The 16,891-nt window shown below is 49.6% G+C and overlaps 1 protein-coding gene across 3 annotated transcripts in view; it reads right to left on the minus strand.

Moving 5' to 3' along the window:
- Positions 1–16,023, minus strand: part of ARHGEF10L (Rho guanine nucleotide exchange factor 10 like) — a 162,728-nt gene extending 146,705 nt beyond the window's left edge. For 2 of the 3 annotated variants that reach the window (XM_050931312.1, XM_050931309.1), the window contains exon 1: positions 15,889–16,023. The gene's annotated coding sequence lies outside the window, so the exon portion shown is untranslated. The remainder of the gene's footprint in view (positions 1–15,888) is intronic. The other variant, XM_050931313.1, reaches the window with a different exon arrangement.
- Between the last annotated feature and the right edge of the window lie 868 nt (positions 16,024–16,891).

The following is a 16,891-nucleotide window of genomic DNA, read 5'->3' on the forward strand; positions in this document are numbered from 1 at the left end:
ATGCATTGCACTAGTGTAAAGACAAGGTCTGCACTAAATTGCCAGCATAAGTGACAGTGGCGTCGTTTGTTTACATAAGAGGGTTGTCCCAATGTCCCTAGTCTAGACAACGCGAAATGACAACAGCACGTTATGGACATTGAGGGCGGAAGAGATTTTTAATCAGGCAGCTTAAAACTCTTTGGTTGTTATTTTTGCCACCGCCTATTAAACTACAATAACTGATACACATTTGGGATAAAAGGGTCTTTGTTAATCATTCAATAGCTCACCCATTCAAGTGAGGTGGCAGAGTTCAAAGTACAAATCCTTCAAGACTTTTTCCTCCAGCAAAACGAAAGGAGACCAGGCTAGACATCACTGAGATTTTGAAGGCTGAAATGAAAACCCCTCTTTTGTTCTCTATTATACAGATGCAAAATACAGATGCACAGCCTAATTTTTTAAAAATCCTTTGCAATTCAGCTCTCATGCCCTAGATTCAACCTCCTGTATGTTGTCATTGTTCTAACATAGGGGGAGCGAAGGGGGGGACTTCTCCCAATTCTAGAGACATCGGAATGAACCACAAAATTCCAGTCTGGATTTTGATTATTCTCCCTACCCCAAATTCAGGAGGGATGCTTGGATCCATGATTGTCAGTTCAGGCCTATCACACAGGTAGGAGACAGCTGTAAAAGTTGGATGTAGATTCTCTGAATCCCTTCAAAGAATTGAGAGCATTTGGATCCAGGGATATCCAGAGGAAAGATGGTCTTGGGGTTAAGGCACGGGTCTGTTTCTCAAGAGATCCAGGTTCAATTGCTGGCTCTGCTACAGCCTTCCTGTGTGACCATGGGCAAGTCACTTACAGGCCAGATTGTCAGAAGAACTCATTGCACTGGATGTAGAATGAAAATCTGGTGCTGAAAATGGCAGCTGTTGGATGCTGATCTCTTTTGGAAACCTGGCCCTGCCTTTCTGTGTGCCTCAGTCTCCCATATTAGACATTGGGTTACTAGCACTTCCTCACCCCACAATGGGATTTAGAGACAAATACAAGATGTCTGCGAGATGCTCAGATTCCATAGCAATGGGAGGCAGGTAAGCAGGCAGATTTCTGATTCGGAAGAATCAGCCTTCAAATTTCACCAGGAAATAAACTCTCATTTATCCAGGACATGGCCAAAAACCTAAACAAGTTAACACCACAGTTACACATTCCTAGCCCCATCAGCTCCAATTGTGCTGTACCCACAAGGAACAAAACTGAATCGCGTCAGCCTTTGCTCCATTAGAAACACAAAAGACCGGATCCTCCGCTGATGCCACTCAGCACAGCTCCATTGACTTCAGTGGGGCAACACTGGTTTACACCACATTTGGAGTCAGGAAGGAATTTCCCCCCAGGTCAGATTGGCAGAGACCTTGGAGGGGGAAGAGGGGAGGGGAGGTTCGCTTCCTCTGCAGCATGGGGCACAGGTCACTTCCAGGTTTAAACTAGTTTAAATGGTGAGTTCTCTGAAACTTGAAGTCTTTAACCCATGATTTGAGGACTCCAGTAACTCAGGCAGAGGTCAGGGGTCTATTACAGGAGTGGGTGGGTGAGATACTGTGGCCTGGGATGTGCAGAAGGTCAGACTAGATGACCACAATGGTCCCTTCCGGCCTTCAAAGTCTATGAGATGCAGCCTCCTAGCACATGTGTAGTTTAAGAAAACTGATTTCAGCTACTGAGCCCTGTATATTTTCAGTTCCCTGTCCAGAGCCAGCATCTCCCCATATCAACACGCAAGTGCTGATCTGAGGAAGGGGATGTGGCTAACGTCAGGGTTTAGATAGCAACGCCCATATGGACTGCTGATCCATCCCCGCTTTCCAGCATCCATGAGCTGGAGTAAACATCCCTGGTGAAAGAGATAAGGACCTTTTCCCTTCCAGAGAAACCCAACAACAATAAACCCATGCTGTGCTCACCTCAGCTGGAGCTTCCTGATTCAAGGGCCAGCATCCAGACACACAAGTTTGAACCCTACTGATCTAGGGGGAGGTTTGGGTGGGTTTGAAGTTTCTAGTTAAAATTCTGGCCTCTGAAAAGTTTTGTTTCAGGAGAAAAGATGCTTTGTTTCCTGCCTCCTACTTCCTCTGGGAGATCAAAGACTGAGAATGAGCAAAAAAGGCTCTGATGTGGGGAGGGAACCCTTAGCTCTAGCCTATGGATGGGAGAAATTGCACAGGGAAATTTACAAGGTTGCCGGGAGCTCTGTCACGTAATAAACATGAGCTAGACATACAGGAACAGGATCTGAATGACAGCCGTCCTGGCATGCAGAGGCTCCTGATGAAACTACAGGATAAACATATAATTACCATTACACAAGCCAAGTGGGAAAATACCTAGTTGCTGCAAATGCATCACATTGTGCAAACTGAAGTGAGCAAAGCAGTCACATCCTGGAGGAAGTACAGGTGTCATTTCAACTGAACCTGGAAACAACAGTGCCACCTGGACTGAGGACATTTTCTGGAGTGCAGCACAGAAGCAGCACCCAGGGGCACAGTGCTACACAGGGTGAACTCACACATGCATGGGTGGTGGCCCGGAGATTCATTTAAGCACTGCCACCCATTCTGCAAAGAGCTGCTTTGAGCAGAAGAAATGAGACTAGGTAGAACCGCCATGCCTTCGTCCGTGCATAAGGAAAGCACAAGCAAAGGGCATCCAGGACATTTAGGAATAAGACCCTGAACTGAAATGTCAGCTCTGAAGACGTGCAGAAGCAAGGAGTGGATGGAGGCTGAATTCTACAGCTGAATCCAAAGCTCAGGGCATTTTGAACTTGGCGTTCAGACTCCATCCAACATGTTTGAGCTGCAAATTTGGATCCAAAGCTTGGGTGTCAGCTCAGAACCACTTGTGTCTAAAAGAAACCTCCCAAAGCTCTCTGTTAGCCGAACCTGGGGAGGGAGGGGAGATACTGATGAGGCAGGTTGTAAATGAAACAGCCAACAGAAGCAGAAACGGTGCTGGTACTTTCACAGGGAAAAGGTACCCGAGGCTATTTCTTTCTAAGCTCTTCATCAATCCCTCCCCTCAGCCAATGCAAATTATTTCAGCATTTTACCCAGTCCAGTTTAAAGTGTCCCAAATGACCTGATTCTGCCTTTCTCCTTGAGACGCTGCTCCCCAGCCCCAATCCTGCAAACACTTATGCACGTTCTTCACTTTTCCAGGGGAAGTCGTTCCATTTAGGGAGGCCTCGTTCACTGCTTTATATATCTACTACTTTTAGAGGAAAGCAGTTGTGACTCCGTGCGTGCTGACGGGTTTGGGGCCAACGGGGCATTTTCTGCGTGTTCACCACAATGTGTCTTTGCTCAGTTTCCTCCCATAAACCCTGGTTATACCCTTCGGCCACCTAAACATTTGCACCTTTCAGCTCTCCTTGGACACTGATGCTAACCTCCCTACTAGCCCTTGTTTAGCCAAGCTGCACATTTGCAGGCCACTTCCTCTTTCCTCATAAACTACATTAAAAAAAATTTTTTGCAAGCTTTCAGACACGGCCTCAGCAACTGCGAGGATACTGCACTTGGAATCCCAGCCGCAGCAATCACAGGCCAGCGAGCCATGGTGTTCCAGTCATTCATTTAGAATACGGACCGCACTTGGCTTCATTGCAGTGCCATTCAAATGCAAAACTCCCCTGCACTGAGAAAGACCCCAGTCCAAACAACACATTTAGAATCTAAAAGGCACATTTCAGCCAGAATGGCAGAACCCACTGCACTCCACTGGACAAGATCTGGCAATGTAGCAGGACACAAAATTCATGTCTTTGGTTTATGGGGAACTTCTTAGAACAAGGCACTGAGACTTGATAGTGAGGTCTAGAAACTATGGCCCTGATCTGGCATGTGATCAGTCCCATCACACTGATGTCAAGTGGTCAGACTCACACACTTGAAGGAAGGACATGCTTATGCACTTTGCTGGATTGGGACCCAGGAGCGGTGCCGATGATGCATGCGCTGCATCGGTATTAGCACTGCACTCCCTGAACGCCCAGTACCTCCTGTCCCAGCATGCAGCAGGCGCAATGTAAAACCTGGAGTGGATTGCTCCCCTGTCTACATCCACATCTTGTCTTATGTTTAGTTTGGAAGTTCTCTGAGGCCAGAACTGTCTTTTTGGGTGGATTTGTACAGTGCTTAGCACAAGGAGGTCTTGGGCCATGCTTGTGGTAACACAACTAAGAATCGTCATAATCTAGACAGGCACAGTCTAGTTTTTTGCTTTGTTCCAAAAACCAGGTCGGCAAATAGAGATACCAATCCCAAGACAACCAACAAGTATGAATAAACCAGTTCCATCAGTAAAATGGGACCTGTCCTGATCTTTCACTTGAAACTTACATAGAACCTTAACTTTGAGGTTCACTAAGGTGGAGTTAGGTCACACACACACATACACACACCCATTTTCATGTGCTTCTGCCTCCTTGCATTAACCAGGATTTAAAACCAGAAGCAGTGAAACACCAGAGGGAAAACTGCTATTTCTGAGCGATCTGGGCCTGAAGGTCAGAAGCAGGGAGGATCTTGAAATCTCACAAAGGAGTCTGTTCTCTTGAGATTTTCAGCCTGATTTTTTGAAACCAAAGAGGAAGTCGTATGTCTAGTGGAAATAGACTGATTAGATATGCTTAGCTGAACCTGAATGTTTAGTTGTTTAGCCAAAACCACCGATTGTTCTTTGAAAATTCATCATCATTACAGGTGTGCTGGAGATACGCGAGACGTAATGGGCTTAGTCTGCAGCAAAGGAGATTTAGGTGAGATTCTCAATTTACTGGGTAATTTGAAACTCCAAGTAGCCCAAATACAGGACTCAGTGCAGTAGAACCTCAGAGTTACGAACACCAGAGTTACAAACTGGCCAGTCAACCACACACCATGGAGAACCAGAAGTGCACAATCAGGCAGCAGCAGAGACAAAAAACAGCAAATACAGTATAGTGCTGTGTTAAACGTAAACTACGAAAAAAATAAAGGGAACATTTCAGAAAAAAGATTTGGCAAGGTAAGGAAACTATTTCTGTGCTTCTTTTATTCGAATTAAGATGGTTAAAAGCTGCATTTTTCTTCTGCCTAGTAAACTTTTGAAAGACTCGCCATAACGTTTTGTTCAGAGTTACGAACATTTCAGAGTTTCGAACAACCTTCATTCGTAACTTGAAGGTTCTACCATTGATGATAGAGAGGGCCGGGTAGAGTTCTACAGGCTGGCATTGTGTGGTGAATGGATTAAATATAGCATCCAGTCATTAGGCAAATCACTGCATGCCTAGCCCCACTGCTTCTCTACCTATCATCTCTCTTTTGTTACCAAGAGGTTGATTCTCTCCTCCGACCAACCCATGCCAGCCTCCATCGACAACTTGTTAAATGTTGTGCTTTCTCCCAGGCTGCCCCTCACCCTTGGGAAGCATTTCCTGTAAGCATCGGCAAAGCTACCTCTGTCCTTCAGCTCCCACCTTAAAATTCTCCTCTGCCGCAATGTTTTCAAAATACCTGGCAATGGTTCGTTTAGCTGCGGGTCTAATGCGAGCACCGCCTGTCCTGCTAACCATACTGTCTCACTGTTTCTTTGGGCTCCCCCGTCTGCCTGCATCCATCTGTCATCCCTTGATACATACTTAGATTGTTGGCTCCCTGGGTAGGGAACCATCTCTTTGTTCTGTGTTTGTATAGGACCTAGCACCATGGGTCCTGTTCCATGATAAGAGCTCCTAGACACTACCTCAACAGAAGGACATCAGCAGAGTTCAGCCCTTATGATCTTCGGCACCAGAGCACTTGAGCTAGAGGAGTTAACTTCATAAGCCAGGAGCAGTAGTAGGCAGTTATTCACTATTTCAATCAGCCACTAGAGGGGGACACAACATTCAGTCAACCTGTGGAACTCCTTGCCAGAGGATGTTGTGAAGGCCAAAGCTATACCAGGGTTCAAAAAAGAACTAGATAAGTTCATGGAGGATAGGTCCACCAATGGCTATTAGCCAGGATAGGTAGGAATGGCGTCCCTAGCCTCTGTTTGTCAGAAGCTGGGAATGGGCGACAGGGGATGGATCACTTGATGATTACCTGTTCTGTTCATTCCCTCTGGGGCACCTGGCATTGGCCACTGTCGGGTAGACAGGATACTGGGCTAGATGGACCTTTGGTCTGACCCAGTCTGGCCGTTCTTATGCTCTTACGATACACTGTACATGTGACAAGCGTGCTACAGAGCAAGGGAGCAAAAATGTGACCAGAAGAGAGTGAAAAGAAACGGGGAGTTGGTAAGGCAGGGAGATAGACAGGGAGACTGCTCCAGACAGCAGGAGATGCAGGGAAGAAGGCTCTTGCACCAGCAGCGCTCAGACGGGAAAGGAGCAAGGGAGGAGGCCTTGAGAAAGGCACAGTTCACAAGGAGTGTGTTCTTCCAGCAGTCATCTCCTTCTTTCTCTAGGACCAGATTCTGCCACCCCATGCTGAAGCAAAGCAGAACCTTGCCCCACTGACTTAACAGGACCAGACTGTCTCCTTTCCTTACACTATGTCCCTTGCTCAATCCCTGGAAATGACTGACGCTGTTTGCCAAGCAGCGAAAGGAGGCAGAATCTGTCCCAATGGAGTGAGGTGCATAGTAAGGCACTGCTCAGCATGGGGCAGAATGGAGCCCTGAGTGAATTCAACCAGGAGGGAGACAAGGATCTGTCCCCACCCGTGGATCTCACTAACAATGCCCAGGATCAAGCTGAGTTATCACTGCTGGCAAGTTTCTGAAGCTGCTCCCCTGCCTGGCTGCCCGCCACACGGTGCTGTGACAATAGCCTATTAGAGCACCTCCTGCCGGCCACAAGGAGGCAGTACAGACTCAGATCAGGATGACAGCAGAAAAAGTGGGCTGGCAGAGGTGGGAGGATTCCTTAGATGGTAAAGCAATAGAGCGTGATAGCTTTCTAAAGCCAGGAGGCACCATTGTCATCACCTAGTCTGAGCTCCTGCACAACCCCAGCCAAAGAACCTCACCCACTAATCCCTGCATGAAGTCCATAACTTCTGGATGAGCTAGAGCAGACCTCTGAGAAAGACACCCACCCACTCTTGGTTTAAAGACGCCGTAGAGCAAGTGAGAGCAACTGGACGGGGAGGAAAGAAAGAGAATCAGAAGCAGCCCCCTCTCCTTAACATCTGCACAGCCTGCCTATGGGCCATTGAGCCTTTGTAGGGGGGATGGGGCTACAGCTGCTCCCAATCGCCCTAACCACCCCAGAGAAATTTCATCCTGCATTTGCCACAAAACTAGTTTGTTGTCTCAGGCCTTTTCCAGAAGCAGCAGCGGATCAAATCCCCAGCACAGCCTGTTGTTTTTCACCATCCATTACCCGCATGATTGAAGCTGCACAGCAGCCAAAGCCAAGAAAATAGTTGTGACATTAAGCAAACGTTGGACAGCCTGACCGAGCCAGCCATTCCACAGTGCAGTCCCTGGTAACTACCATCAGCTCAGAAAACAAAGTGAAAAGGGGGTAGAAAAATTCTTGGGTTTCACTCGCCAGCCAAGTCAAAAACACATGACCTTTAAAGTTTGATAGGAAGCTAAACAAAAGGCCATAGAAAGGTAGAGACAGCTAATGGACACCAATATTTACACATTGGTTTCATTGCTTATGAGGTCACATTCCCCTCAAGCTTCCAAGTCTGCATATCCCCTGGTGAAATCTGCCCCTTCTCGAGGCAAGTTCTGTCCTATTCTATATCTGTTGTTACACCACCCTCATCCCCATAATATCTGAGTGCCTTCCAAGGCTGCACTGAGCAACAGGACTACCCATCTGTCACCTGTTGTTTGTTCTCTCCTCTCCCCAGGGGGAGAAAGGTGTGGAGTGGCGTGTCCTGTTTGGGTAGAGGCGGGTTGACTGTTATCTGTTACATACAGCCCTTGCTGTGTATTTGTAATAGAGAAGGAAAGGTCGGAGAAGTCTGCCTTGCACGTGGAACGGAAAGCGGTGAGGTTTGTGATAGTTCCAAGTTCTTGGGGAGTTCAAAGTGGTGCACAGAGCCTAGCAAGAAGAAATTTCATACAATCTCACACACACACACACGCTGGAGTTCAGGTGCAAAACTTGGATGCACGCCCCTTTTGTGCCTGTGACTCAGGTCAGTGCACCATCCTAGTGCGTGCACACACAAATACCGCGCGAGCCACATGGGTGTGCACGCACTGGTACAAACACAGACAGCTGTATGCACAGCCTTGGCGGCCAGGGTTTAAAATCCAGCCCCTGGCATCTAAGCCCATCGACCGCAGATAAACCGAACAAACGTGGAGCCGTGGTGAGCCTTTCGCAGTTGAACCTCAGATTGGAAATGCACTTTTCTCCCAGGCCATAAACATGCTCTTGCTCGCAAAAGAAAGAAAAGGCTCCTACCGTGTTCTAAGTGACACTCAAAGCACGACTCAATTATGCCATCTAGATCATGCTGCCTATCAGAGGATCTCAGACTTTCTGAACCCCAGGGCTTCTTCCTGAGTTGGGGTGGGAGGAGTGTGTCACATGCATTGGGGTAAAAACACAAGGCACAATCCACATCCCTGCCAAAGCCTTCACCGATCACTAGGCGGTTGCAAACCCCAGCTTGGAAACCTGTCTTACATGGTACAGCCCCACAGTCTGAGGCAGAACCTGAATGGCACGAAGGCCTTGCACAGAGGGGAATTCCGCCCCCGTGAATACAAACACAGGCTTGGCCGAACTCCGAGCCCACCACCGTCAACTGTTGATTCCAACGGGAAAGAGGGCAAGGCCAACGCTGAGCGTGCATGCAAACCCCACCCTGAACTCCCGCTGAAAACAGGAAGCCTTCGGTCTTGATTTTGAAACCTATTGCGGGAGCCAGACACAGTGTTGCATGGGTCACCAATATAAAAACTCTGCCTACGCACCCTCAGTCCTGACCGACAGCACCCCGTGTCGTTCTAGTCCTGGGCTTCCCCCGAGCTGTGCCAATCAGACAAGACTATGGGAGGGTTTTGTGGCATGGGTAAATCACTTAATCTCTCTGCGCCTGGAGACTAATAACACTCCTCCTTCCCACCCTTTGTCTATGTAGACTGGAGGCTCTTCCAGGCAGGGACCATCTCTCACTATGTGCTAGGCACTGTATGTAAACATTGGGACCCCGCTCTCAGATGGAGAGTGTTGATGCACCTATACCACCGCCAGTAAAGCTACTTTCCCCGGCTTTCTGCATTAAAAGCTCTGCTGGGTGAACCTGCCTTGGTGGGGCAAAACCCATCAGAGATCAGCTGGGCTTGCACCTAAACAGGACTTGCAGATCCTGCATCTACAGGCTCAAATTGACAGGACGGAAATCTGCCCTGCAATACGGAGGCACAGTGGAGTGGGGATAGGAGGGGAGGGAGTGTCATAACCTTAGTCCCAGATTTGGACCTTAGCGTCCAAAATATGGGGGTTAGCATGAAAACCTCCAAGCTTAGTTACCAGCTTGGACCTGGTACTTGCTGCCACCACCCAAAAAATTAGAGTGTTTTGGGGCACTCTGGTCCCCCTGAAAAACCTTCCCTGGGGACCCCAAGACCCAAATCCCTTGAGTCTCACAACAAAGGGAAATAATCCTTTTTCCCTTCCCCCCTCCAGGTGCTCCTGGAGAGATACACAGACACAAGCTCTGTGAATCCAAACAGAGTGACTCCCCCTCTCCGTTTCCAGTCCTGGAAACCAAAAGCACTTTCCTATTCCCCCAGAGGGAATGCAAAATCAGGCTAGCACATCCAACACACAGATCTCCCCCTGATTTCTTCCTCCCACCAATTCCCTGGTGAGTACAGACTCAATTTCCCTGAAATTTCCCAGTAAAGAAAAGCTTCAACAGGTCTTAAAAGAAAGCTTTATATAAAAAGAAAGAAAAATACATACAAATGGTCTCTCTGTATTAAGGTGACACAATACAGGGTCAATTGCTTAAAAAGAATATTGAATAAACAGCCTTATTCAAAAAGAATACAAATTAAAGCACTCCAGCACTTATATTTATGCAAATACCAAAGAAAAGAAACCATATAACTTACTATCTGATCTCTTTATCCTTACACTTAGAAACAGAAGATTAGAAAATAAAACTACTTCTCCAAAGCTCAGAGACAGCAGCCAGACAGACAAAAGACTCAGGGCTTGTCTACATCAGAAAGTTGCAGCGCTGGTGAGGGAGTTACAGCGCTGCAACTTAGGAGGTGTACACATCTGCAGGGCACCACCAGCGCTGCAACTCCCTGTTTGCAGCGCTGGCCGTACTCCCGTTTTGTCTCGGGTGTAGAGGATCCAGCGCTGGTGATCCAGCGCTGGTAATCAAGTATAGACACTTACCAGCGCTTTTCTTGACCTCCGTGGAATAAGCAGGTATCCCAGCATACCTGAGGAAGCCTCTGGTAATCAAGCTGGTCTCCTTCCCCGGCTTGCTCTCGCGTTCCCCGAACCCCGAGCAAGCAGGTCTCCTTCCCTGAGGTTTGCTGGGTGGTTCCGGGAAGGCGAGAGCAAACCGGGGAAGGAGACCAGCTTCGCCGCGGTTTGCTCTCGCGTTCCGCGAACCACCGTGCAAACCGCAGGGAAGGAGACCTGCTTGTTCGGCGAACGCGAGAGCAAACCGGGGAAGGAGACCAGCTTCGCCGCGGTTTGCTCTCGCGTTCCCCGAACCCGAGCAAGCAGGTCTCCTTCCCTGCGGTTTGCAGGGTGGTTCGCGGAACGCGAGAGCAAACCGCGGCGAAGCTGGTCTCCTTCCCCGGTTTGCTCTCGCGTTCGCCGAACCCCCGAGCAAGCAGGTCTCCTTCCCTGCGGTTTGCAGGGTGGTTCGCGGAACGCGAGAGCAAACCGCGGCGAAGCTGGTCTCCTTCCCCGGTTTGCTCTCGCGTTCCCCGAACCCGAGCAAGCAGGTCTCCTTCCCTGCGGTTTGCAGGGTGGTTCGCGGAACGCGAGAGCAAACCGCGGCGAAGCTGGTCTCCTTTCCCGGTTTGCTCTCGCCTTCCCCAAAACCCCTTGAAGCCGCCCAACAGCGCTGCAGTGTGGCCACATCTAACACCACTTGCAGCGCTGGTTGCTGTAAGTGTGGCCACTCTGCAGCGCTGGCCCTATACAGCTGTACTAATACAGCTGTAACAACCAGCGCTGCAAAATTTTAGATGTAGACATGGCCTCAGACACAACGGAAATCTGCCCTGCAATACGGAGGCACAGTGGAGTGGGGATAGGAGGGGAGGGAGTCGTTGCTGGAGCACACAGGAGCTGACGATTCTCCCAGAATCCCTTTTGGAAGCTCCTGGGGTGCATGTCACGGATCGGCGGGTGCTGCATCCAGCATAGTTCCATCATGCAAAGCCCTTTCACTCAGCATTTGTGCAGGTACCACAGTGGGATGCAGAGCCAGACACACCACAGGACTCACATGCATCCTCTTAACTCCTGCCCTCGGGGCACGTGCCCATCCCCTTTTCCCCCAGCCCCGAGGTGATCCAAAGCTCCCAGAAACTAATTAAAAGGCTCGCCCTCGGCTGTGGATCGGGCCCTAAACCCCCGATGGGAGATACACTCATTCAGCCGATGAGCTGATCACAGTTGTCTCTGCCTGGCTACTTGCCTCGGATTGATTATCCAGTCCTCAGGGATTCCCCCTGAGCAGATGGCTCTGCTCCAGAGTGCCCACCTTGTTTCTGCTGTTCCCCTTGTGTTCAGCTTTTTTCTTTGTAAGGCACTTCCTCTGCAGGAGAGACACAGACTAATGCTGGCCAGTCTGTCCCCCACTCGGTACCTGGCAATCTGACAGTTTAAAAAGCAGGGTCCTCATTAGAGATAAGGGCCTGACTCCTCTCCATTCCTTTACTGCCCTCACGCTTCGATATTATGTGATTGTTTCTTAAAGCGCTACCATCATAAGTACTACTGGCCATTTCAAAACAGTTTTGGGGGGTTTCGTTGCAATAAATCTTTGGAAGCTTGAAATGTAAAACCTGTTCCATCCCCTCCACATGGGTTTTCCTCTCTTACATAGACACTCTACCGGGCTGTTATTGTAGGGTGCTTATTTATTTTGATTCATAAAAATTCTACAAAGGGCATCTCTAGCCGTATGCGCTAGGGCCCAGACCCTCAAAGGTATATAGGCCCCTAACTTCCATTGAAATTATTTGAAATCAATGGAAGTTAGGAAACTAAATACCTTTGAGGCTCTGACCTGTGTGCCTAAATTCATTAATTTATGACAACCGACCACAAATTCCTCTCCAATAATTCCCTGCACTTACAATTCCCTGCTCACCCTATTTTCAGAGGCCCGTGAGAAAATATTTACCTTGGCCTGTATCCTGAAAGGCACCAGACTTTGCACTGTTTTAGCTTGCACGTGCTCACTTCAGTCCACCGATCTATTATTGTCACACTGCTCGTCACAAGTGCAGGCCTGGTGAGCAATTTTTAAAAATAATAGTGCAGCATTTTTTCCAAAACACTTTGCATGTTCAATGGGCTGTGGATCCAGCGCTGTGTGACTTTGGAGTGGGAAATCAGCCCTGGCAGAGTGGGCTGGCACAAGGCCTATGAATCTGGCCGTTCCCGTTTAAGCCCTCAAAACAGGGTTTTATTTGTGGCTGGGCGTTGCGCTGGCTGTCTGCGCAGGGCTGAATTTCACCTTTGGTGAACAGATGTAAGTTACAGCCACAGCAGATAGGTCCAGAGTTTGACCCATGCAGTTTGATAAGGCTTCTTTAGCACTGCAAGATGTTTAGAAGCCAGTTTGATCTTTCCCCCACCCTCCTTCCCCCAGTGGCATTAATTTGGTTAACTTTGTAAGCAACATTAAAAGGATCCAATACAGAGCGAGATCTCAGAGGTGTTTCAATATCAACCAGATCCCGTGGCTGGACGTTGAAACTAGACAAATTCAGACTAGAAATAAGGTGTAATTTTTTTAACAGCAAGGGCAATAAGCCATTGGAACAATTTACCAAGGCTTGGGGTGGAATCTCCATCACTGGAAACTTTTAAATCAAGACTGGATGTTTTTCGAAGAGCTCTGCTCTACTTCAAACAGAGATTATTTCAGGAAAGATCTACGGCCTGTTACGCAGGAGGTCAGATAAATGATCCCAGTGATTCATTCTGACTTTATAATCTATGAAAAAGCACCAGTATCTTAAACCATGTTTGCAGCTGGTTCCAGCAACAACTTTAAGTGTTTTTAATCTCATCTTCCTGCTGTATTAAATCATGCTAAACTCCAACCAACAGGTGAGCAGTTATGGAGCAGCATAGGCAGATCTCGGGGCAGGATGCTATTAATACGTAACTGGATGTTGTGAAAGTAGAGTGAATTATATCGTAAAAGTAAAATGAATTAAGGAAATGCTGTCAAGTATCAAAGGGGTAGCATTGTTAGTCTGGATCTGTAAAAGCAGCAAAGAGTCCTGTGGCACCTTATAGACTAACAGACATTTTGGAGCATGAACTTTCGTGGGTGAATACCCACTTCGTCAGATGCATGTCTGACCCTTTGCTGCTTTTAAAGAAATGCTGTATGTTCCTTTTAAGCAGGAATGAGGACTGTTGAGATAAAGTTGTCAGGAAAAGGAACATTAAGGTATTGAACAAAGGTCCACTTAAACTAATGGTGGAACATTAACAGGAGATTGGTAAGAGTTCATGGAGGATAGGTCCACCAATGGCTATTAGCCAGGATGGGTAGGAATGGCATCCTAGTCTCTGTTTGTCAGAAGCTGGGAATGGGCGACAGGGGATGGATCACTTGGTGATTACCTGTTCTGTTCATTCCCTCTGGGGCACCTGGCATTGGCCACTGTCGGAAGACAAGACACTGGGATAGATGGACCTTTGGTCTGACCCAGTCTGGCCGTTCTTATGCTACGCTGTACGCTGTACATACAAGCATGCTACAGAGCAAGCGAGCAAAAAAGTGACCAGAAGAGAGTGAAAAGAAATGGGGAGTTGGCAAGGCAGGGAGATAGACAGGGAGACTGCTCCAGACAGCAGGAGATACAGGGAAGAAGGCTCTTGCACCAGCAGCGCTCAGACGGGAAAGGGCGAAGTGAGGAGGCCTTGAGAAAGGCACAGTTCACAAGGAGTATGTTCTTCCAGCAGTCATCTCCTTCTTTCTCTAGGGCCAGATTCTGCCACCCCATGCTGAAGCAAAGCAGAACCTCGCCCCACTGACTTCACAGGGCCAGACTGTCTCCTTTCCTTACACTGTGTCCAGCTCGAGTAATCGAGACCGCCAATCAGGGAAATAACCCACTTCCTTCCCTGAAGAATCAAGGGACGCACCCCACCCATGTACTTATTCACTACGCCAGGGGTTCTCAAACTGGGGGTCGGGACCCCTCAGGGGGTCACGAGGTTATTACCTGGGGAGTCGCAAGCTGTCAGCCTCCACCCCTGACCCCACTTTGCCTCCAGTATTTATAATGGTGTTAAATATATTAAAAAGTGTTTTAATGTATAAGGGGACGTCGCACCGAGAGGCTTGCTGTGTGAAAGGGGTCACCAGTACAAAGTCTGAGAGCCACCGTGCTACACTGATCCTGATTTGGACTCTTAATACATTCCATGCGTGGCGTCCCCAAGCCCACTTATCCACTGACGCTTTAAAAACTCCCGCACCCCAATCTGGGTTGATGCTGGTTATGTGATATGTCTGTATCTTGCAATGGATCCCTTGTGAACCTTGTAACCGATCCCTGTAATCCCTCATAACTCGAGCCTGACCCAGATGTACAGTACCTTCCCTTTTAACTTGTGTCTATTTCATTTTAAACATTAATAAAAATTTTAGACCTTAATTCCTGTACATTTAGAAGCATAAATTCGACCACGATAAGGCACCTCTATCCTGTGCTAGGGACGGTACCGATTTCACTATTGCATTTAAAAACAATCACTCCCCTCACTGACGTAGTTAACCCAGTACAAAACCTGTGCATAGATCAGACCTTAGTGGTAAGTGGCCTCTTGTTGGCAGGCTCCGCAGAAAGGCCAAGGGCACACCAGGGCATGGAAACTGAACTCCCTCTGAGCCCTACAGGTGAGCTCTCTGGGATAAGGTTGAGGCCCGTGGATGGATTAGCACGGAAAAGCTTCCACACGTTCTGGCTGTAGAGCAGATCCTGCCTGGGCAAACGCTCCTTCTCCAGAGCAGCGGACCTGGCACTGTCTATCAGTATTCAAAGGACACGAAAACTTTCAGAGATTGTGATAAAAAATTATCGCTATTTTTCTGAGCCTTCCCCTTCCCTTCCCCAACCTCAGTGTGTGCAACATTTTAATTAACCACCCCCGGGGAGGATCTGCCAGGCCCTCATTACCACCACCGCTTGGCCGGGAGTTTGGCCCACAATAACAGGAAAGAGGCGACTTCTTTACCCTAAAAAGATGCAATCATCCATGCAGCCATCCCCCTTCATCCCCCCTCCCCTGCCCTGGGACAGGCCTTATTCCACCCAGCAGGGCTAGGAGCTAGTTATCCACTGCAGCCCTGCCAGGGCCAGCCGTTTGTGCTGACCTGGGGAAAGGTTACATTTCCCCGGCCTTTGTGTCTGGATTCCCAGCGTGGGGCAGTAGGGCGGTCACAGCATCGCCCCCCAAATCCTGCAGCTGAGCAGGATTTTCAAACCAGGGGATGGGCTTTGGGGGCCATTCCTTAGCTGGAGGAGCAGCCGGTCGAGCTGTCTGTTTTCTTGGGGGCGGGGGGGTCTTGTTGCCATACATGCAATCGACATTGCCACATCTAACCCAGGCTGGGCTGGAAAAAAGCAGGAGGGAATCGGAGCGGTCACTTACCCCAGTTACACACCAGCCTTTGTTGTGATGTTAGACAGCAGCAGGCTCGCAGCAGCAGCCCCCCGTGCTCCGATTGACAAGGCAGAGCGCTCCTTGCACACGCACACACACTCGTGTGTCTCCTCTAAGTCTCTCCTCCCCCTGCCAGCTCCCAAAGGCCGGGGGGGGCGGGGAGGGGTCTCATCCACTCGCAGCTTTCCCAGCCCCGCTTGAGTCCGTGCACGGAACCCGGCCAAGCTGCGGGTCTCCCCCCGCCACCTCTGCCTCCGCTCCCGGCCGATCCCCGGGCTGCTCCCCGAGCCAGGAGCCTCCCCGGCAGCCAATGGCAGCGCGCTGCGGCCCGCCCCCGTCTGCGGGGCCGCTTGGCTCCCGGCCCCGGCCGGCGCGATGAATATTCAGGAGCAGCGGCAGGCGGTGGCGGCCCGCGTCAGAGGCCCCCGGCTGGGAAGTGGCTCGTTCCCGCTTTGCACCGGAGCGACTCCGGTGTCACTCCTGATTTACACCGGCAGGATCAGGCCCCCTGCCCGTGCAGTGTCTCTGCTCCATGGGCTCCCCAGCTGACCCCAGCACCCAGCTAGCCGGAGGGTGACCAGATGTACCGATTTTATAGGGACAGTCCTGATATTTGGGATATTCCCCCACCCCACCCCCTGTCCCGATTTTTCACACTCTCTATGTGGTCGCCCTACCTAGCCGTGCCCGGCATAGGCCCTAATCTGGGCGGCCTGCACCCGTGGGCCAAATTCTCCCACTGCATCCCAGGGCGACTGATTTTTAGACCGTCTTTGTGTTAAATTCGGAGGCGCGGTGGGCTCAGAACACAGCTGCAGCAGGTGGACGCTGGCCTGGGCGGATGGCTTCGAGCTGGCCGCCTGTTAGACACCCCCATGGGCACACACACCCCCCCGCCCCCACTTCAGGGCCTGTTCCCCCATGTCAGGTTGTCCTGGTGAGAAGAAGATTGTACAGCTCCCAACAGCCAGTTCCCACCTAGCTCTGCCAC

The sequence above is a fragment of the Gopherus flavomarginatus genome, chromosome 21 (genome assembly GCF_025201925.1).
Source record: "Gopherus flavomarginatus isolate rGopFla2 chromosome 21, rGopFla2.mat.asm, whole genome shotgun sequence".
Taxonomy (NCBI): Eukaryota; Metazoa; Chordata; order Testudines; family Testudinidae; genus Gopherus; species Gopherus flavomarginatus.